Raw genomic sequence first — 23,154 nt, 5'->3', positions numbered from 1 at the left:
TGTGTTTTTATTTTTGGAAAGGTGTAGTCATTAATTCATCCAATACCTACTGGTATGTCTACTGCCTGTTGGAAACTGTGGCTGGCGTATTTTCCTCACTTTCAAGGAGTTCAGAGTCTAGTAGGATCCAAAGATGAATTACATATAACCTGATAATGTGTTTGCAGCTTTGTGGTGACTCAGGGGAAGGAGAGGTCATGTCTTTAAAACGAGTCAATAAGAAAAAAGAGGATATTCTGGTGGAAAAGGAGACAGACTTTTCTGTCAAGGAGTGCAATGGACTTGAAAGTGTGAAGACCAAAGATCATTTTGACAATCTGGAAAAGCTCACAGTACTGAGCTTGGATTAAGATGAGAAAGAAGGCAGGAAAGGTAGCCTGGCACCACATAGGATCAGGTATGTCCTTGTATGCTAAGACAGGAATTTGGAATTGACTGTACAGGCAAAAGGGAAGCTAAACAAAGGTGGTCAAGATATCAAGTGAAAAAGATCGTTTTCATTTTCACATCAAGAATAGGTACAGATAATATCAAAGAAATCCTCACTGTCTGGATGATGAAGAAAGGCAGCAGGTGGAAGAGGGCAGGCATCATCAAACCATACAACGAGAAAGTCAGTTCTTCCTATATTCTTTAATTTTGATTAGCATTTTCTTTCTTTGATTCAAGTTAATTTATTTGAATAATTGCAAGATGGGCCTTTGGATCAACCTTCTCAGGAAGGTAAATAGGAAGTGTGGTCATCCATCCATCTCTTTCTCTTCCTTCCTTTCTTTCTTTCTCTTTCTTTCTTTCTTTCTTTCTTTCTTTCTTTCTTTCTTTCTTTCTTTCTTTCTTTCTTTCTTTCTTTCTTTCTCCCCATTAATCAATTCACTAGTAATTTACCAGAAGTAGGCAAACTACATCCATCTTCAGAATTTCCTGAGGGATTGAATCCTTGTCCTTCATTCATATCAGCAGTCTTATTAAGGATCAGATGTTTTTTTATTCCTCCAGATGGTCTCAGGAGAAGAAGGAAATCCTATCTGTTATACAAGGTAGCTCATTGCATAATGGGTCATTGCATATTACTGCAAAGATAGAGGCCATGGGAGCTTGGAAGGAAGAAAAAAATGGTATCAAAATGTGATGTGTCAGTGGAAAACAGGGAGGCAGAGAACCATGGAAGAAGTGGGGCAACTATTTTTGCTTTCTACTTCTCAACACTTATTAAGTCTTAACTCTATAAAATGTTAATGGGGATACAATTTTCAAAAAAATGCAGGATAAGAAATTTGAAATGTAGAAAGCAAAAGTAAAATGCATCTTTTGAAGAGAATCCTTTTCTGTCTAGATGTGAGTCAGTTCATTCAATTTGGCAAACACTTGAATTTGTTGAACTTTGCCAACATGTCCTTGAAGACCTCAGCATTTCCTGGAAGAGTTGTACATGTGAATCACTGGCCATTATACCATGTGGTTAAAAAGATGAATCCAGTGCATAAGAACAATGTTGCATATTTCCCTGTGTTAAGACCCAGGAAGAGTTAGGGCTTGGTGATGAACTGGAATTTTCCATGAATGAAGCAAGGGTATTATGGAACTAGGAAACAGAATTGACAAATGGTTGAAGAATAGAAGTGTTTGGTAGGGTATAGAAATGATTCTACTTCTTATAATTCTAGAATCTAGGAATTCTAGAACATGCCTGTATGATGACAGAGGTGAGGGAATCAATTAAATTCTGACATCACATATGAGAAATACAAATGGAAGACTCAGTGTACACACACACACACACACACACACACACACACACACACACACACAATTTATTGGAAGCATGGGCAATATATTCAGCATCTGGTAATACAGAAGAATGTGAATTCAAGAAAGTGAAGAACTAGGGTACCAGAAAATTTTGGTGGACTCTTCAGGCATTCTCATTAAGTAAATGATGTTAATGCATACGCCTACATGTCAACATTCAAGTCAGTTTCTTATTGATCCAACCTGAACTCCTCTTGCTCAAGAGAGAACAGCTTCCCTTAATAGGCAACATCATGTAAAACTGAACTGACAGAGGTAAGTTGAGAGACTCCCAATCAAATGTGATTGTTTACCAACTACACAGGACAGGTGACAAATTTCCAATCCAAGTAATAAGTAGAGGGTTTTCTTTTGTAAGCTGAGTCTTTGAAAAATATTTTAGACATAGAATCACCAAGGCTTCATGGAGTCAAATATAGCTAAGTTTTATCATAGATGAGTATATGAAAAGTAAGTGTTATAATTGAGATAGTGTCAGAGGTAAGTGACAAGTCTATTTTGAGAATTCTGACAAATATGTATGGTAAAAATGTACTGAGGATATAACTAAATCTATCTATCATCTATCTATCTATCTATCTATCTATCTATCTATCTATCTATCTATCTATCTATCTACCTACCTACCTATCTATCGCACCTTAAAATTGTCTAGAAGCTCCCCTGTAAGACTTAGCAAACATAATAATCTATATACATCTCACCCAAAAACTATTAGTCAGTTCCTTCTCTGATCTAGAATGCCTCATAAAAACAACAACAACAAAAAAAAAAAAACCCCACAAGTGGTCAAAATGAATGTTAGGGAAGACCAGTGCTACTTAAATGTTTTAATCACAAATATTTTTCAAAGGCTTCTCTCAGAGACAATTTTTACTTCAAAAATATTGGTTGTGATCCCCCAAATCAGCTTTCTTGGCTTGTAGACTATTAAGAGAAGCAGTTTGCTGTGAATGTGAACAGGAAGCCCTGACAACTGCTTCCAAGGGTAGCCTGACATTGAAGAAGGGGAGAAAACGCGAAGAGTCAAGGACTGCAGAGGCACAGGGCCAGAGGGCACAGCTCAGAAGTAGAAGACTGCTTGGTCTGTGCAAGGTCCTGGGTTTGATAGCTAACACCGAGGAAACAAAGCAAAACCAAACAAATGAGATTTCAGAGCTCTAAAGACTGTGGATCTGTCATTGCACAGCCTAGAGGAAAGCATTCTTACACAGGTAAACACAAGCTATTGGTTAGAATTTTAAAACACAAAAACCAAAAAACTTCACAGACTCAATACCACAAAGATGATTTCTCTTGTAAAGAGTACTAAACTTAGCTGCTGTATATGTCCACTGACCTGGTATGATGATTCATTATGTTAGGATATTATATATAGGTCTATTTTATGGTTATTTGTAGATCGGTCTCTCTCTCTCTCTCTCTCTCTCTCTCTCTCTCTCTCTCTCTCTCTTTCACAGACACACACACACACACACAGTGTGTGCATCTGTAGTATGTATTTTGAATCTGACACTTGCATCACTGAATGTCATGCAAGAAAAACTCTGTATGACCTTATTCTCAGTTGAGTGGTTTATCTTAAAGAAGCACACACGTGTCTATCACTGGATAGAACTAAACATCCACCATTATCAAACTCCTTCTGATATGTTCCAGAATCATAGTGAGTCCAGATGTAAGGGACCTCCCTGAAAGATATTCCTGTGCTGTAGGCTAGCATAATAATTGAAGTTCACTGCAACTGGCATCATCTCAATAAGATAAATCATGTTGGCATGTTACTTTCAAAGGAAAGAAAGACTATAAGGCACTTACAGTATTTATTTTTGCTAAGACAGAGAAAGTCTTAGTTCATGTGATGCTATGTGTCTTCACACAACCTTCTAATTAATTTACAAAAATTAAAATAAATAAGTGTACAAATTAAAAGGAATTTTCTATATGAGCAAAAAGACTTCTTTTATGGAGAGCAGGAGTTAGAAACTTGTTCTGAAAAGAGTTATAGAGCAAATATACTTTTTAAGTCTCTTTCTCCACTATTCAGATGCCACCAGAGTATAACAGCACAGAATAAATTAGGTATTAGTGTATGTCACTGACAAAAACAGCGGACACTCATCATTTACCACCCCTTAATCTAGAAAAGGGTGGTGGGTTACCATCTTGTCATAGAGAATCTCATTGGTGATCAGTTCATGGAAACTCTAGGGTTTTCCAAAGAAGTCCTAAAAAACAAAACAAAACAAAAAAACCTTTTGGAGTAGATGATGTCAGTTCTTTCCAAGTCTACCCTTCTCTTCCTTACATGGTGTTACACTTGGTTCCTCTGTCCCCATTCTTCTCCCTCCCATTAATATCCTTACATTTCTAAGTTATTTTCATATTTGGGCACCACATGAGGATCTATGTCCTCTGTGATAAGCTTGAATAACCAGTGGTAATTGTTTCTTCTTAACTCAGGTGTTCATTTGCTTAGATTTTTGTGGGTTTGAGCTCTGGTTCCTATTGGATTTTAAATTCCTAAAGGACAAGAATAGTGTGTATCAGATTTAATGTTATGACCTAATATATTGTATGTCCCCTTTACTCTCTTAATGCAATGTATATTTGCTCTATCCTCTTACTCTCACATAAACTTCCTGGATGATAGAGCCATAATCTCTCCCACTATTTCTGTCTTCTTGATTGTTCATATTTTTACTCATATCTGTGTCTCATCTTCATCATTTTGATTATGGCTAATGACCTCTTTATTGTCAATGAGCCATTAGTATTTTCTTGTCAGAAAGTGCCCATTTGCTGTTTTTATATTGGGATCTTGCAGAAACACTGACACTAATGACCACTCATTCTTTTAAAACACATGCTCTTCTTTTTACACTCCTTTTGTTTTGTTTTGTTTTGTTTTGTTTTGTTTTGTTTTGTGAGACAGGGTTTCTCTGTGTAGCTTTGCGCCTTTCCTGGAACTCACTCTGTAGTCCAGGCTGGCCTCGAACTCACAGAGATCCGCCTGCCTCTGCCTCCCACGCGCTGGGATTAAAGGTGTGTGCCACCACTGCTTTTTACACTCTTGATACCACAGTCTGTTGTATTTTCCCCGCCCATTATTTCTCAATATCCTCACTCAAGTCCACTTCTTGTCCTTAAATACTTGAGTTTTTCAGGGGATCTTGTAGTTTCTTTAGTTTATACTGTGTGCATTCATCCTGATCACTACTGTTATATCTATGTTCAATGAGCTCTCAGCTCCTACCCCCAAATCTCCTTTTCCTTAGAACTTACTTTTAAGGGTCATACCTATAAATAAATGCTAAGGAAACATTTTGATAACTTACAACCCTACTCACTGTCTCTAAAAATAAACCTTGCTAGTCTTTCCTCAGTCCTACTCTTTATTCATTTTGTGTTTAGGACAAGGCATCACTATATATTGATGGCTAAGCCAGAAACTTGGCAGGTAGCCTATCTGCTTCTGTCCACCTTTCAGATGTCTCCATGTGCGTTTGCTTGTCTCTGCTTCTCATCTCTTGTTTCTTTCCTGATTCAATGTTTATTACAGCAAGAATCTCCCATCAGCATGTTTTCCTCTTGTGTAGCCATTTTAATTATATCTTATGCTTCTAAAATGAAGATCTAATTCATAAAAATATTCTTTGACCATCACTGCTTTAAGATGTTGTTGAACTGATTTCACATTGTATGCTAGGTTCTGGCAACCCTGACCAACAAACCCTAGTTTCTTGCTACCATCTCCCTATTGATTCTGTCTAATTTTCTCAATGGTCCTCCTGGAATCACACATCCCAGTCTTTACCTGGCTAATTCCTATTTGCTATGAGTTTTCTAAACCCTACTTCTGAGGAAATGTTCCGAATGCCTCATAAATGATCTAGGATGATGGCAAACATTATGTTCACTATTTTATCTTCTCATTCATTAGGCACAAAACTTAATTCCTTTTTTTGGTTTTTTGAGGCAGGGTTTCTCTGTGTAGCTTTGCACCTCTCCTGGAACTCACTCTGTAGCCCAGGCTGACCTTGAAATCACAGAGATCCACCTGCCTCTGCCTCCCAAGTGCTGGGATTAAAGGCGTGCGCCACCAATGCCTGGCTTTTAATTCATTTTTAATACTAACAGAGCACTTGTTACATACACACAGAAATGCTAAATTTTGCCTTTGGAGGTAGGATAGCAAATCTGGCATGTATTTCCTTTTCTTTCTTAGCAATTTATATATATATATATATATATATATATATATATATATATATATATATCTGCCAATTCTCAATGTGATTCCTAATCTTGGCAAGTGAAAAACTTTCACCTATTCACTTAAAATGCTTTACAGTTTTTCTTTGGCATATTCCATCCTTCAATATCATTACTCTTATTGTTGATATCCGTTGCTAGATAAAATAAGGTTTATTGGGGGCTATGGAGATAGCTAAGTTGTTCAAGCTTTTGCTTCAAAAGCAGGAGAACCTGAGTTTAATCTCTAAAACTAGTGTATAAATACCAGATGTGGTGACACATACTTGTAGTCCCAGCCCAGGGGTACTGTAGACAGATCCTGAGTTCACTGACTAGCCAGTCTATCTTAATTGGTATGCTCCAGGCCAATGAGAAACCCTGTCTTAAAGGAGGTGGGGAGTCTCCTTGCTGATGACATATAAGGCTGTCTTCTGGCCTTTACATGCATGCACACATACATGCAAGTGCACCTGAACACAAGTGTGCACCTACAGACACACATACATGCACATACTTACATGTACTCACCTCTCTTCCTCATATTTATTGAACACAATTATTTACTAGTGAAACATTTTATCTAATGAATGACTGAAATGCCACCAAGCAACTAAGGGGTGGATAGCATATATAGTGTGGATACAATGGACAAAGTCTGACTCATGTTCTGATGAGGTGAAACAGAATCTAAAACATTCCATCATGCTACTTGGAAGAGTGAAACTTACTAAAACTTTGAACTGTTTAAAAGAATTTTCCAGTGTTCTTAGACCACAGTTGACTGTGGAGATCTGTAACTGCTGACACTACAGAGAACTTGAGATAGCTGAATGTCCTGACTCAAGTTCCGTTTGTCCTATAAAAATGGGTTAGGCAGCTATCACCCTTCCTAGGCCCCTGACAGTATACCTCTTGGATATACTGTAGTATGTGGTCACATGACTTGCCTTCAACAATAAAATATAAGCTGATATAGTCACATCCTGTCAGGAGGCTTTAAGAGCCAATATGTGATAACCCTTTTCTCTCTGAAGGCAATCACCCTAATCTAGTGATGTAAAACTCTCTTGGTCTGGGAAATTGACTGAAGATATTTCTATTATAGCTCATGCCATGTAGGAGTTACATGGAGTGGAGTGCAACATTAGGTGTGGTGAACCACTGTGTTCAATGCACTGAGTAATAACCTAATCTAATCTCTGTTTATTAAAACACAGAGCGCTTCATTTGCAGTGTTTTAATTTACAAATACACATGTGTATTTAATTTACAAATACTATATCTAGAATTTGAATTCTAATCTTTTCTGGGGAGAGCAGCCTGCTGCACAAGTCTCTCCTGCAATGCTGGGTAGCAGCAGTGGCCTGCTTCTACCAGTGAGCCACAAATTCACCACTGAGAACAACTGATATGCCTTAGTGTGCTGTGAGGCTAAAGATTTCAGGTACTGGTATTTAATGAATTATACAGATATTCAACATTTTATTATAAAATTGTCTTTGTATTAGATTTCTTTGCATCTATTATATGTAAATGTTCTGAGCCTGCTTAAAGTTGTCTAGTCTAAGCTATTTTTGGTAGGGTAGTTGTATTCCATGTATTTTCGGCTTAGTAATACTTTCAGCTTACCACTGGTTTAAAAGGAAGTGATCCCACCATAGACAAGCATCTGTGCAGTGCTCTTTCCTGTGCAGTGTGATAGCACTCATCCCTTGTCCTTTTGCTGCATCTGTGTATTTACCAGTACACATGGATTCTGCCTTCATTAATCACCTTTGCATCTCCAGCTTCTAGCAAACATCTGGCACTGAAGAACAGTGGTAATAATAATAACAACCATCTCTTCAGTGATTGCTTATACTCTATTGCTGTACTACCATCCCCATCCCAGGGGAAAGGTCCATTTCTAATTCCTATTTTGCAGACAAGGGAATGAAGTCACAGGCAAGTTGAAAGTCTTGTTCAATGAGATAACACAACTGAGAAGCGAAACCAAGACCAGAAGTCAGGCACGTCAAGATCCATACTGTATTTTTAACCACTGTGCTACACTTTCTTTCTTAGTTAAATATTTATTGTGAGAAGGAAGGCCAAATGAAAGAATAAATTGATAGACAGTCGGGAAACTTGTTGTTTCCTTATAAATAGTACACATTATTTTTATTCATTCTGTGTCTTGTTCAAAGCTACTCCATGCTATGCCACTCAACTAGGCTGCTATATCAATGAGCTGTGCACTCTTCTGCTGAACTGCTGTAGTTGATCATGCACACCCCCAATATTGCACATCTGCCTCACTGAGCTATGAGAATGAAAATTGTTGGTTAGTTTTTCTTTCAGATGTGGAACTATTTAAGGTTACTGGCTAGGTCATGTTTGTTCATCCTATCTAGCTATTAACTCAATGCACAAGACATTATAAATGATTCAGGAACATTGGATGTATACACGTTAACTGAGGAGATTAATAGCATTTTTCAGAAACATGATTTCTCAGCAGTGTGCTATTGACGATTCAAGCTGGATTGTTTTTATTATGAGGGTTGTTCTGAACACTGTTGGATATGTAGCAACAAGTCAGAGCCATACCACCCACCATTTTCTATATGATAACAATTACAAAATGTCTCTGAGCATTGCCAAATATCTTTTGAGGCTTTTGAATAACACATTAGACATCTTTTCTCCTTTGAAGATGGTTATATGCATTAATTCCCTTTTCTCCTCCTCTTCTGTGTTATTTAGAACTTTATGTTGAGTAGGATATAAACCTAACCAGAGTTAGTCAAACCCAAATGGTTGTCTGTTATGGAAAAACATTGTGTTACTTTTCTTGGGGCAACAATGACAGATCAAAATAATAATTCCAGCCGGGCGGTGGTGGCGCACGCCTTTAATCCCAGCACTCGGGAGGCAGAGGCAGGCGGATCTCTGTGAGTTCAAGGCCAGCCTGGGCTACCAAGTGAGTCCCAGTAAAGGCGCAAAGCTACACAGAGAAACCTTGTCTCGAAAAACCAAAAAAAAAAAAAAAAAAAAAATTCCTCTAACTCTGTCTTAGTGAACCAATTTCACTGGACTTACTTATATGAGCATGGACCCTCAAACACTGAAAAGTCCTGCTCTAGTATGGGTGATAACCTCAGTAAAGCTATGTCATAGAGTCCTGTAGAAGAATTTCTAAATGATCTTATTAAATAAAAAACACAGAGCCAAATATAGGGATAAAAGCCTTAGAGAGACCAGGGAAATAGGGATAGCCACCAGCTAACCTTACCTCACCAACTCTGCAGCTTCCAAATGCGAGTTACTTCCTGTCTACCCATGCCTTTATTGCCTTGCCATTCTGCCATCTGGTTTGCTGTCTCCATTCAGCTACATCACTTCACCTTCCTATCCAGCTCTGTCACTTCCTGTCTGTCTGTACAGACCTCCAGACCTCCGTTATTAATTTGTTTTGGAATTTAAAGCATGTGACACCTGGCTCTGTTTCCAGTGTGGCCTTGAACACACAGAGATCCTGCCTGTCAAATGATAGGATTAAGGGCATATGCTGCCTGACTTCTTTGTTTATTTATAATGACTGGCCTTTTCCTCTGATCTCCAGGCAAGCTTTATTTATTAAAGCACGAATAAAATATCACATTTCAGCACAAATAAAATATCACCACAGAGTCCTGTCTTAAGTTAATCTTCTACATCCTGTATAATCTAGTATCTCCTTAGATCATGTTCAGGTGGGGAGTGTGGAGAATTAATGGCTGAGGGTCTTGTGACACTGTCCTTCAACTGGGGAGTAATAGTTACCATATTACCATTACTACAGGCCCAGATATAACTGAAGTATTATTATTTCACTGTTATGATCATCGGGCCAAAGACATCTCTACTGAATGATGATTGATGGCCATCTTAGGCCTAGGGAGAAAACACAATACTACACCAATGATGCTGGGTTTTAAGATAAGCTGGGCCAACAACATTGGCTTAGTTTGAATCAAACACCTATATCCCAATTAATCCGCTATGGCCAACATTAGTGGGTGTTCTGAAGCATCACAATTCTTTCAGGAATCGTATGGATAGATTAAGGAATGGAAATACCGGAGAACTATTTGCAAAAGACAAAATAAATAAATAAGTAAAGAAAAGAAAGAAAGAAAAAAAAGGCACCTACAGGATTTTAGTAAACTCTCGCCAAAGCTTCCTTCTAGGATAATCCCACTGAAAACTACATCTGGATAACTTCCTCTGATGGGGCAAACATGTCTCTTCATTTCAACATCAGCGTTACTCATTGGATACCAGTAAGAAAAGCATAATGATTGTAGCCACAATGTCGCTCAGCTTGTTTCCATAGGATGTGTGGGGTATGTTAATGTAATTCCCCCAATAGACACGGAAACCCTGTCTCCAGGAACTGTGCAATTTTGCATTCTAAATCTGGTCTGGATCTCAGCCGCACTCTTTCCATGGCTTCCATGGTGTGGCTCTCCCACATATTGCACAGCATTGAATTGTTTACCTCTTTGCAACAATCCAGAGTCTCACTCGCCCTCAGCTATGTACAAATTGTTACCTCTCTACTCTGCCACAGGCTTAGCTTACCCATTTAAAAAAGTTGGCACAGATAATGCTTTCTGTTAGAGATGGCAAAACAGATGTGTCTGCCCCGCCTCCCTCTGGTTTAGATACTTAACAGAACTTTGGCTTGTGTTTAGGCAATGCATATGTAGTCTTTCATCTGCTGGAGAAGAAAGGGGCACAGAAACCTACCACAGCAAGCATCCTTTCATCTAGGGAAAATTTTAAAACCTGAAATCTTTCAGGGAAAGGCTATGTAAATTTCTTGTCTGGTGCCTGGAGTGACGTTCCTTTCCCTGATTCTGGTGTGCTGCCATTAAAGATATCTCTAGATACCCTTTCTAATGCTGACAACACCACTTAGTTGTACCAGTTACTATGGAGAAGCACCATAGAGAAGTCATAATACAGCTGAATTATGGTGGGCAATTTGGTGGCCAAGTTTGGTGGCCAAACAGACTTCTTCATCTGGTTCTAGTAGCTTCTGTGGTACTGACAAAGAGTTCTGTGGTATTGGTAAAGAGTGCAGTGGTAAAATAGGAGGGAACACATAGGGTGCAATATCAAGCTTTGAGAAAATGGCTTTGGTTTTACAGAGACATTTTTAAATCCCAGCCTAAGCAAAGATTGTGTTGCATACAACCTCCATGGGTGGACTCAGGGAGAACTCAGCTTGCCAGCTTCTGGCACCAAATGCTACTGCCGGTAATCTTCATGTGCAACATTCTCCCAGACTGTGGCTCTTCTTGTGCCACTTTCTCTCAGTTGCTCACATCTCATTGGATGTTTTTTCAGAAAGTCCTGTGTGGTTGTCTTCACAATCCATCCTGGAACTGCCTTACTGTCTTATCTTCTGACCTCAATGGGAAATTGGCTACACACACACACACACACACACACACACACACACACACACACACACACACACACACAATCTTCTCTGATAGATAAGAGTTGAGAGAGATACATTAGAAACTTGCTTTTTCAGTTTGGGGTGCCAGAGAAGAAGAATGGACAAGTAAACATTGCTGAGTACAGCATGTATGATCATGGAAGTAAGGAAGGTGATAGAGTTGTGGGAGACTCTTAGTGGCAGGACCTTAGGATGCTCTGAAGGGTGACAGTTTAGCTGTGACTTGAGGGAGGAGTAGGGCCAGTGATATGAATTTTCTCTCCAAAATGCAGATGCCAATTTGTTATAGTTTACTATCCTGAGCTAATCAAAGGCCAGGAAGGAAGAGATTATTCTGTACTTGGGCTCAATGCTGGACAAGTATGAGGACCTGAGTTCCATCTTCAGCACATAAATACAAGGCTGAATGTGTATCTATGCCTTATTCTTTAAACCTAGTGCTAGAGGACAGGGGAGGAGACAAGCACAATCTTGGGGCTTGATAAGCAGCCATTTTAGTTGAGATGGTAAATTCTAGGTTCAGTGAAAGACGTCTCAAGAAAAGAGAGAGTGAGAGCGTTGGACACCCAACATCCTCCTCTTCTCTTCATACACACCCTGATACACACGTACATCTATACACACACACACACACACACACACACACACACACACACACACACACACTAAAAAACAAAACAAACTCTTTGGATGATGTTGTTGGAGGGCTTCTCTCCAGGTTTCACCAAGCCCCGCAGTCCCAAAATCCAAGTATAAAATAATCACTCAGACGCTTATATTACTTATAAACTGTATGGCTATGGCAGGCTTCTTGCTAACTGTTCTTATATCTTAAATTAACCCATTTCTGGGCTGGAGAGATGGCTCAGAGGTTAAGAGCACTGACTGCTCTTCCAGAGGTTCTGAGTTCAATTCCCAGCAACCACATAGTGGCTCACAACCATCTGTAATGAGATCTGGTGCCCTCTTCTGGCCTGCAGTCATACATGCTGTATACATAATAAATAAATAAATCTTTAAAAAAAAATTAACCCATTTCTATAAATCTATACCTTGCCACTTCGCTTGTGGCTTACCAGCGTCTTTACATGCTGTTTGTCCTGGCGGTGGCTGGCAGTGTCTCCCCCTCCTTCTTCCTGTTCCCTCAATTCTCCTCTCTCCTTGTCCCGCCTATACTTCCTGCCTGGTCACTGACCAGTGTTTTATTTATATAGAGCGATATCCAAGGCAGGATGAGCCTTAGTCTTTTCATCCTAATGTTTTGACATCCTGTGCATCATAATACTTCCATAGTTTGCTTTTCAGTCCTGCCCTTGAGTCTTACAGACACTAGAAATTTCAGACAAACCCTTAACTCTACTTCATTTTAACTCTAAAATAAAGATACTAACACAGAACTTGGAGGAATTGAGCTGTAATTAATCTGGAACTTCCCTCCTGAGGACTGGCTCTCATAGCATCTGAAGGTTCTATGCAAGCTGCCTAGAGAGAAAAGCAATGAAGAGTCCTACCCAGCTGTGATGTCTAATTGGACTTACGGTCAGCTCAATAGGAGGGAATTCATAGTGGGTACTGTAAACCTAGCCAAGTAAGATCATTGACCCTAGAGAAGAACCTACTACTGTTACATTCTTAAACCAGCATCATTTGTAGCTATACTCCCAATATTTAGCCTTATACCCACAGATAAATGTAGATCTTGTTCCTCATCAAGGAGCTTCTTTAAATATTTGGTGGAGACAGCAACAGAAAAACACAACTGGTCAAATGCAGAGAACAACAGGACATAGAGTGCCCAACCCCAATCAATACACAACTACACTGCAACCCCTAAACCTAAGGTTCAGGAAGCATCACGAAAGAGATGGGTGCAAAGAATGTTGAAGGCAGAGGACCAGGGTACCTGCTGCTGAGTAGTGTCTTCTGTACGTGACAGGGAAGTTGTACCTATGAAATCTCAAAGATGGGATTGACTAAACAAGACCTGCATAATTACATCACCAATTGGCATGGTAACTTGGATGAGGGATATCTCACAATAACAATTAAAGAAGTCACAATTTTGAGAAGAAATGGGGGAAATATAGGAGGAGTTGGATAGGGGAGATAATAGGTTAGAAATGATGTAAGTACAGTGTGCATGTAGGAAATTCTAAAAAAAAAAACAAACCCAAAAAAACTTTAAAATGATAAAGATATTAAATGACTTGTTTCATTAGGATTTTCTTTCTGATCACAAATGAGATATTCCTTGATGCATTGAGAGTAACATCTGGGGAAGAGAACCATTAATGAACACATGGAGAGGAGAAACATGACACATGCACCCATAAAATCAAACAACTTAGTCCTCCACGGTCATCACATGCATGCCACATTTGGAACAATAAAGCATATCAGGGTCTCTTCATTTTAGCTGGTTTATCAAGTAAGTTTTACTATAATATTGTCTTAATTTATACTAGGTCTTCTTAAGAGAGTAGGTGATTGTTTATAAATCAATGAAGAAATTTTCTTTCTGTGCAAAATGATGTTATTTAATAACATATGCAGACATAATTTGCCCAAACTCGAAGTACCCCTGGAGTAGGTTTCCAGGAATAAGGGAGGATTATTTTGGTTCTTTACAAATAACTCTGGGGGTCCTGACATTTGAAAAGGAGTATGATTCTAAGGGTCTGCATGCTAGCAATAATGTTAGCATATGCTTTGCACACCTTCTTAGGGCTTTGACTCACTATATTTACATCTTGAAATTCCTTATAATAATCTTTACTCATATTTCAGAATTTAGTTAACATAAGCGAATGTTAAAAAACCCTTCTTCAACTCTAAAACCACTCTTCAACTTATCATCAAATACATTTCATTAAAGAACAGAAAGTGTCTTCAGGGTACTGAAGTCAAATTTTCTTCATCATCTGACTTGTTCTCCAGGCTTCTACAACTGTGACAAACACATATGTAATTGTTTTACAGCTTATTTCATGAGATAATGTTTCAATCTTGAAAAAAGAATGTTTATCTTTTCTTTACTGAACCACTCACTTGTAATAACTACTAACACTCACTAGACATGATGTTCTAAATTAAATGGCTGCAAAACCCATACTCTTAAATAATGAAGAAAAGTTTTTGAAAGGAGAGGAGCTATCTTAGGATGTAAAATACAGGTATAATAAGACCACAATGCAAGGACACTCAGATACAATAAGAAATTAGAAAAAAGGAATCACTTTCTAGTATCTTTAAAAATTATCATTATTAATGCATATTAATTGCTCATATTACTGGGTTTTACTGAAGGTGTATGTATTATGATTTGCTAATATTATACTCTAAATGTCCTATCTTACTGTACCCTGCCTTTATGCACTTACAAGCACTATTGAAAAAGCATCCAGGACTTAGTATCTAGCTGAAGAAAAAAAAATCTGCCACTTTGAATTTGGTTATATCTTCTAGGAAAGATACTTAAAATATTTGTTTTCTAGGGATGATATTTAGCAGCCCATCTGTTTGATTTTCTTTTTAGCAAAATGATACAAAATTTTTCTTTTATTTATTTTGAAGGAAATGTTTTGTAGCACATATATTTGAACACCTGTAACACTGAGTGAACTTTATTGTGAAGACATTTATATAAGGTACTGTGTAGGTGCTGGCAGGAAAGGGAGTCAACAGCAGTCTTATCTGAACCCTGTGAACTACAATAATGACCAAAATGGCAAGATATGACCATGGATACAACAGTGGCACCAATGTTGAGAGAGTAATCAGTGCTTTCTGCTTGGATGTAAGGCTGACTCCACAGGAGGAAATACATGCCTGGCACTGTAAATCGAGCCAAGAATCGATGGTTGGGGAGGTCACAGTCCCAAGAGGAGAACCTACTACTATTATTCGGCCAAATGGCCATAGTATCAACCTGGCCTCTAAGTTCAGATCTCTCTACACATATATTAATGCATTTCATAGGCGTAACCAGAGAAATTTCTTTGTGCAGTGGATGTTGGTTAACACAGAAACTCACAACTGGTCTAAATGCAGAAAATAAAGGTCAGTGAATGCTCAGCCACAAAAGGTTCATCTATGTCACTAACCCTCCCAAGGCTTTGGGGACATCATGAAAGAGGGGACAGAAAGACTTTAAGAGACAGATGTCAGGGGTTACCTGATGGAAACAGTGTTTTCTGGACATGACAGGACCACTACACTCATGATTTCATAGCTGTGATTGACTTCTCAAGATCGGTACAAGATAAAGTTGATCAACATTGTAGCATGTTTGAGAGGGTGGTTTATAAGCTCCCACCCCTAACTGAGGAGCCATGACAATTGGTGGCTTCTGGGGGAGGTATAGTCAGTTTTTTTTAAGGGTGGGTTGACCATATTCAATGGATAGCCCCATGTCCATGAATATTTGGGCAACACAAGTGGATTTAATGAGTTGTTATAAAAATAAGAAGATATAAAGTTGGGGAGGCAGGGAGTTAGAGGTAGATCTGGGAGGAATTGGGGAGGGGAATGAACATGACTAAATACATTGTATGAAAGTATAAAAAACTAATAAAATATTAAAAATTTATATAACTATTTTATTAGTTTATTTTGGAAACATTTCAAAACATCCAAAGGAATATTTCATTATAACTATTCAATAACTATTTTAGTAATAACTAAAATTAAAATACTACATTTATATCTGTCAAAAATAGATGTAAAGATGTTTCACTCAGAAGTCACTTTGCAGAGCACTACAAAAGACAAAACAGAAATGAAAAGAGAGCAAGAACACCAATTTTTTGTTCTTGAGTGCAATTTTATTAGCAATTTCAAATGCATATATGCTGGGCTGAAGAGATGCCTCAAAGGTTACAAGCATTGACTGCTCTTCTGGAGGATTTGATTCTCAGCATCCATATGTTGGCTCACAGTTGTCTGTAACTCCAGTGGCAGGGAATCTGATACTGTCTTCTGACTCCTGAGGACACCACACACACCTGTGGTTCATAGGCATACATGGACACTCATACAATTTAAAAATATTAAATGCATATAAGCTACTCACATTCAGTGTGCCTTGGATTCAGATATTGACTTCATATCTATTGATAATGTGGCCATGGGAAAACCATTTCACTTCTTAAAGATTCAAATATTTTGTCTTTGCAACACAGACAATGATAATACTACTTTTTGGTTGCCATGGGTATTACATAAGGTAGTGTTTTCAGGACTCTTACATAAGTGATGACATATGAAAAGTACCATGTTTACTATTCTAATTACTTTTGTTAGAGGAAGTTTTCATGATGTTGATTGATGCACACCAAATGCATGAAGTTAGATTCAAGAACAGAAGGGAAATACAACACAGGCAGTTTTTAACACAGTATGCATTCTTTCTTTTTGCTTTTGTTTTTAGTGATGAGTCTTAATGTGTTTCACAGGCTTGTATCAAAATCTTGGTTCAAGTAGTGGTCCTGTCTACCTTAGGTCATATCTTATTTTCTCATAAAAAGAAAAAAGGTCCGCAGCCTCTATTAAAACATAATAACATTTGCTAATGTTATTCAACTGCCAGGTTCAAGGACATATTTTAACCTCTATTATATTATATTTTATTTTTAATTAAAAATTCATGCATAAATTTTAAAAACAATCGAAGATATGAAAGAGAGCAAGGAGCTAATGACCATGTAGATGCTCTTACTATATAAATATAGGGTCATTAGTACAGCATTGCCACAAGTAAAAATTCTTAAGTGAAAAACAGTTCTGTGTTATTGAAAACTCTTTGAATCACTAAAATTCTACCTAGGTGTTGTAGCAGATAACTTCCCCCACACTAACCAGCAGCTCCTTCCTTTTTGCCTGATAAGCATATATTGGAGATTGTTAATTATCTCCCAGAAATCTTACATAGTAACAGAAGTTTCCATAGGGCTTCAGGCTATTGATAAAGACAATGTTTCCCTGACTCTCTTGCAGCTAGATGTGATCAAGTGACTTGTGGTGGTTTGAAAGAAAATGGCCCCCAAAGGGAGTAGCACTAATGGGATGTGTGGCCTTGTTGCTGTGGGTAAAGGCTTGTTGGAGGAAGTATGTTACTATGGTGGCTTTGAGGTCTTCTATGCTCCAGCTACACCCAGTGAGAGAGATAATTTCTTATTGCTGTGAGTCAAGATTTAAGGACTCTCAGCTACATCTCCAGAACCATGTCTGCCTGCATGCTGCCTTGCTTCTTATGATGATGATAATGGACTGAACCTCTGAATATGTAAACCATCCCAACTAAATATTTTTTCCTTTGTAAGAGTTGCCATAATCATGGTATCTTTTAACAGCAGGAGAAACCCTATTGCTGTGAAGAGCCTAAATTATATGTATAATTTTTACATTCTTCACCTAAACAGAAAAGACACATTCTCTTCATTCATTTCTCTCTTTTCTTGCATGAGAGGACTTGGCTGTGGTAGATGAGCTATAGCAGCCATTGTAAGCCCAGAGATGAGAGCTTTATATTTAAAATGACAAAACAAAAAGGTAAATGAATCACAAGTCTCTCATGCTTTCAAAGAGGAGAGATGCTGCTTTGTTTAAATTTACACATAAGAGAGAGATGATCTTATGTGTAACTTGTTTCTAGTTTTGAGTGAAATTGAAGTGGTAGTCTAGCTCATACAGGCATCAATTTTTGTGACTTGCATATTTAATGTCCCTCATAGGCTCATGTGTTAAACACTTATTCCTTAGCTCATGTTCACTTTTGGGAGCTAGAGGAAGTCTGTCTTACGGAGTATTCTTTAGAGATGAATTTTCCTCTCTGTACTTCATGGCTACCTTTGCTTGTTCATGCCCTTTCTTCTCTGATGCTCTATCTCATCACAGCCCAGAAACCATGAGCTGGTGACCATGGATGTAAACCTATGAAATTGTGAGCCAAAGTCAATCCTTCCTTTCTTAAGTGGTTCATGTCAGGGATTTTGTCACAGCAGCTGGGGCTGGTCATCTTTCAAGGAAGCTGGCAGTCAATGAGCTTTATCCTCAAGCCAAGTACTGCTTGCTGCTATACTGTCCCCCCTTTTTATTGGTGTGTGTGTGTGTGTGTGTGTGTGTGTGTGTGTGTGTGTATGTGTGTGTATACGTACTGTTGCTTCAAATTCAGATCCTTTTGTTCGCACAGCAAGCATTCCTACTTACTGAGCCTCAGACCTTGTGATAATTTCTTCCCTCTCACATGAGATCTTGTTTCCTGGGGCTATTTCCTTTGGTGCAAACATCCTAGCAACAAGGTGTCAGATTGCTTCTCACCCAACTTCAGGATAGGCAGTATCACTTGGACTGTACCTTTCTGGTTCCAGTCAAGTCAAGATTTGAGAGGCCCCCATAAAAGCACAGATAAAGGAAGCTGTAGATAACATTGGGCCATCTTAAAAGACTTCTCCTGTTTTCCTGCCCAAGAAAAGTCCAGCTACCCTTTGATCTGTTTATCTAGAATACTTGATCTCTATTTTGAGTTGTGAAGAAAAATTTGAACACAATGTTTCAAAGAATTGCGATATATATTCTTCCACTTGTCCTCCTCTTTTCACCTGAGGGTTACGGCTTTCCAGCCCTCCCATCATGCAAGGCTACCTTTCTGTAGAAGCTTTTGTCATTTCCAGAACAGAAGAGAACACACAGAGGAATCAAGGTCTGGATATAACGTAAGCTTTTCTGAAGAAGCACTACATGTTTCTTTATAACCTCCACCCCTGTAGACTTCAACATTGTTGTTTTGAGAGAAAATGTTTCCAGCTGGTAAATTCTGAACCTCTAGATAGAGGTAGAAAATAAAAGCGTCCTTGATCACAGAAAAAGAACTAGCTGGATTCTATGCTAATCAGAGCAGACCTCATTCTTTGTGAAGGGGAAAACATTACTGTTGCTGAAGCACTTTGAAGTGAAAGCTATTTGAATGATTTTTCTGAGTGACGCAAGACTGAGTTTAGGAGAGGCAGATCAAATCTGGTGAAAGAGAATGAGAAGTTAAAAACACTGAATGTCCTGCTGGCCACAGGCTTGAGATAGAAACTTCTGAAAAAAAAAATCTTTTTGAAGTAAAAGTTCTCCAAGGAAAATAAACAATTTATATTGAGAGAATGAATGAAAGAAACGATCCCTATCATTAACATGCAAATACATTGGCTACAACTTAGCGACAGAACTGTAGGTTTTTCTCACTTGAGGCCCAATCAGGCCAGGCATGCATGGAAGCTCACTGTTGGTTAAATATCCACAAATGCTTGTAAAAAACTGTCACCATTAAAAAAAATTGTTACTGTTGTTTGTTTTGTGTGTGTGTGTTTTCTACTATCACACACACACATATATGTATATATATTAACTATGTATAATAATAGGTTCTGTTATACTTTAGTACCTGTATATATTTACTTCCATTGTTTTCTCATGTAGCCCTCTGAATCTTCTGGTAAAGATGTAAATAACTCAGCTTTTAAAGCCCTATTCTATAGAGATAAAAGTGGGCTTTGTCACAGTCAGATTTCAGGGGTCATTCTGGTTAAGATAGTCTAGCTGGGGTATAAGCTAGGAAAGTCACTTGGGGCTTCATCTAAAGCAGACTCTATCCCAGAAATAAGAGAGGAAAAGATATAGTCCAAGAGAGCTAAAAACAAGAAGAAAGCATGTGTGGGTTGGACTTGATATCTGTCTATATTGTGTCTTTACCAATACAAAGCAAATACACAGAGGCTCCAGGAAGGCTAGCTGGAAAAGAATCTTAAGCAGACAGTAGATGTTACTTTCAAACCGAAGAAGCAAAGAATATATTGCAGAAATAAGAAGAAAGAAAATAAAACTCTGCCAACAAAATGAAACGAGTTCTTCTGTGGCTGAAAGAAAAAAAGTTGCAGCAAACATGGGTCTTACTTATAGTAGCCTGGATAGTCACTTTTAAGTGTGAAATGTAGTTCCTTGTTCAAATTCTGGTTCTCCCTTTAGAATTTGAGCCCTAGGAGGGATATATCTGGATTCATTTATCACAGAGCCTGGTACATGTAGGGGAAAGTGATAGGCAGGCTAACAAGAATGATCTGATATCTAAATTAGGAAGAAACCCATAATGTAACACACTACCACCAAGTAAAACCATGGATTACAAATGTCTGAAAGTAATAGATACTGTGGTGGTTTGAATAGGAATGGACACCTCAGGACCATGACTCCTACATGCAGTCATGCTTCTTGCCATGACAATAATGGACCAAACCTCTGAGATTATAAACCAGCTCCAGTTAAATGTTTTTCTTTATAAAAGTTGCTGTGGACATGATGTCTCTTCACAACAATAGAAACCCTGACTAATATAGAAGATGGTACCAGGGACTGGGTATTGCTGTGATAGGCCTCACCATGCTTTTGTTTAGAAGAATGTGGATTTGAGGATTTTGATTGGGAAAACAGTGGAATGCTTTACCTGGGGATTAATGTTAAGTTAATGTTAGTAGGAACATGGAAGATAGTAATACTAAAGATGATTCGAACTATGGGGCTCAAGAGTTTTCAGAGGAGAAGAATTTTAGCATGTGGCCTAGAGACTGTTTTGTGATATTTTGGCTAAGAATGTGGCTGCTTTTCTGGCCTTGTCAGAAAAGTCTGCCTGTAGTGGTATTGTGTATTCTAATAAATTTATCTGGGGTCAGAGAACAGACAGCCACTAGATACAAAGGCTAGAAAATGGTGGCACTCACACCTTTAATCCTAGCATTCCAGAGATAGAAATCCCTCTGGATCTCTGTGAGTTCAAGGCCACATTGGAAATAGCCAAGCATGGTGACACACGCCTTTAATCCCAGAAAGCCAGCCTTTAATCCCAGGGAGTGGTGGTAGAAAGCAGAAAGATATATAAGGCGTGAGAACCAGAAACTAGAAGCATTTGGCTGGTTAAGCATTCAGGCTTTTGAGCAGTAATTCAGCTGAGACCCATTCTGGATGAGGACTCAGAGGCCTCCAGTCTGAGGAGACAAGACCAGCTGAGGATTCGGCGAGGTGAGATAGTGTGGCTTGTTCTGTCTCTCTGATCTACCAGCATGGACCCCAATAACTCGCCTCAGGTTTGATTTTATTAATAAGAACTTTTAAGATTCCTGCAATATCTGCCTGAATCTAAAGTGAAGAATTTTGGATTAATTGCATTGGCAAAGGAAATCTCAAAATAATCTAGTATAGACTATGCCATGTGGTTATTAGTGGCTCTGCTTATAAAGACCTGTAATAAAAAGGAGCATGCTGAGAAAGGAAAGATACAAGATGCACAATTTGAGGAGAAAGGGGGTACTAGAAAGTGGAATGGAGGTAAGTCCTCTGTTTAAGGAGATAGACAGATTAAAGAAATGCCTGCTATTAAGTGGAATAAAGGGAGTGGAGACCTCAGGGCAAGATCCCAGCTGGGCTTCCAATTTGTGAAAAAGGATTAAAGAAAAGCTCAGAGCCTGGTATGGTGGTACACACCTTTAATTTCAGAACTCCAGAGGCAGGGGCAGCAGGATTTCTGAGTTTGAGGGCAGCCTGCTCTCCAGAGCATGTTCTAGGACAGCCAAATTTAGGCAGTGAAGGAAACCATCAAAAACAGAAAGATGGTGAAAATGTAATTAAATAAGGGGTTCCAGCCCCAAAAAGAAGCAGAACATATCAGTTTCAACTGTGTGGTCCTGACTTTAGAATCAAGGATACAGGAAAGGGGTTATGGAATCACCCTCCACAACTAAGGAAAGCTGCTGAGGTCAGGTGTATTGCAGGTGTGTCCCTGAATAGAGGCCCAGAGAATCAAATTGTGTGAAGCTATGAATATGGAGCCTTGGAGATATACCAGTGTCATGGGATACCTACCCCGCCAAAAGCTGCTAACATGGAGTGGAACTAGCTCAAGAAAAATAACTGTGTTGCAGTCAACACAGATGAAAGGAATTGAAGATTTGAAGAACAATTTGATGTCAGACATGGAGATGCAGACTTTGGAGTTTTCCCAGCTGGCTTTTGGTTTTACTTTGGTCCAGTATTTCCTCACTAAGGTGCCTTACCTGCCTTTTGGGATGAGAATGTATATCCTGTGGCATTATATGTTAGAAGGATGTGATCTGCTTTTTGATTTTGATTTTAGAAGGGATTGTAGTTAAGAGAGTGCATTAATCTTAGAAGAGACTTTGAACTTTGGTACATAGTTGAGACTATTATAGACTACGGGGACTTTTAAAGTTGGACTAAGCACATTTCTACTTTATGGTATAGTTATAAGTCTATGAGGGCCAAAAAGTGGATGTGGTGGTGTGAATAGGTATGTCCTCCTTGGATTCATGTGTTTGAATACTTGGCCCATAGGGAGTGGCACTATTAGGAGGTGTGGCCTTTTGGAGCACACATGTCACTGGAGGCAGTCTTTGAGATCTCAGACTGTGTTACTGCCTACAGATGAAGATGTAGAATTCTCAGCTACTTCTCAAGCAAAATGTCTGCCTACATGCAGTTATGCTTCTCTCCATGACTATAATGGGCTAAACTTCTCAAACTTTAAGCCAGTCCCAGTTAAA

This window comes from Peromyscus leucopus, chromosome 4 (assembly GCF_004664715.2).
Source record: "Peromyscus leucopus breed LL Stock chromosome 4, UCI_PerLeu_2.1, whole genome shotgun sequence".
Lineage (NCBI taxonomy): Eukaryota > Metazoa > Chordata > Mammalia > Rodentia > Cricetidae > Peromyscus > Peromyscus leucopus.
Note: the sequence above shows the minus strand (reverse complement) of the source record.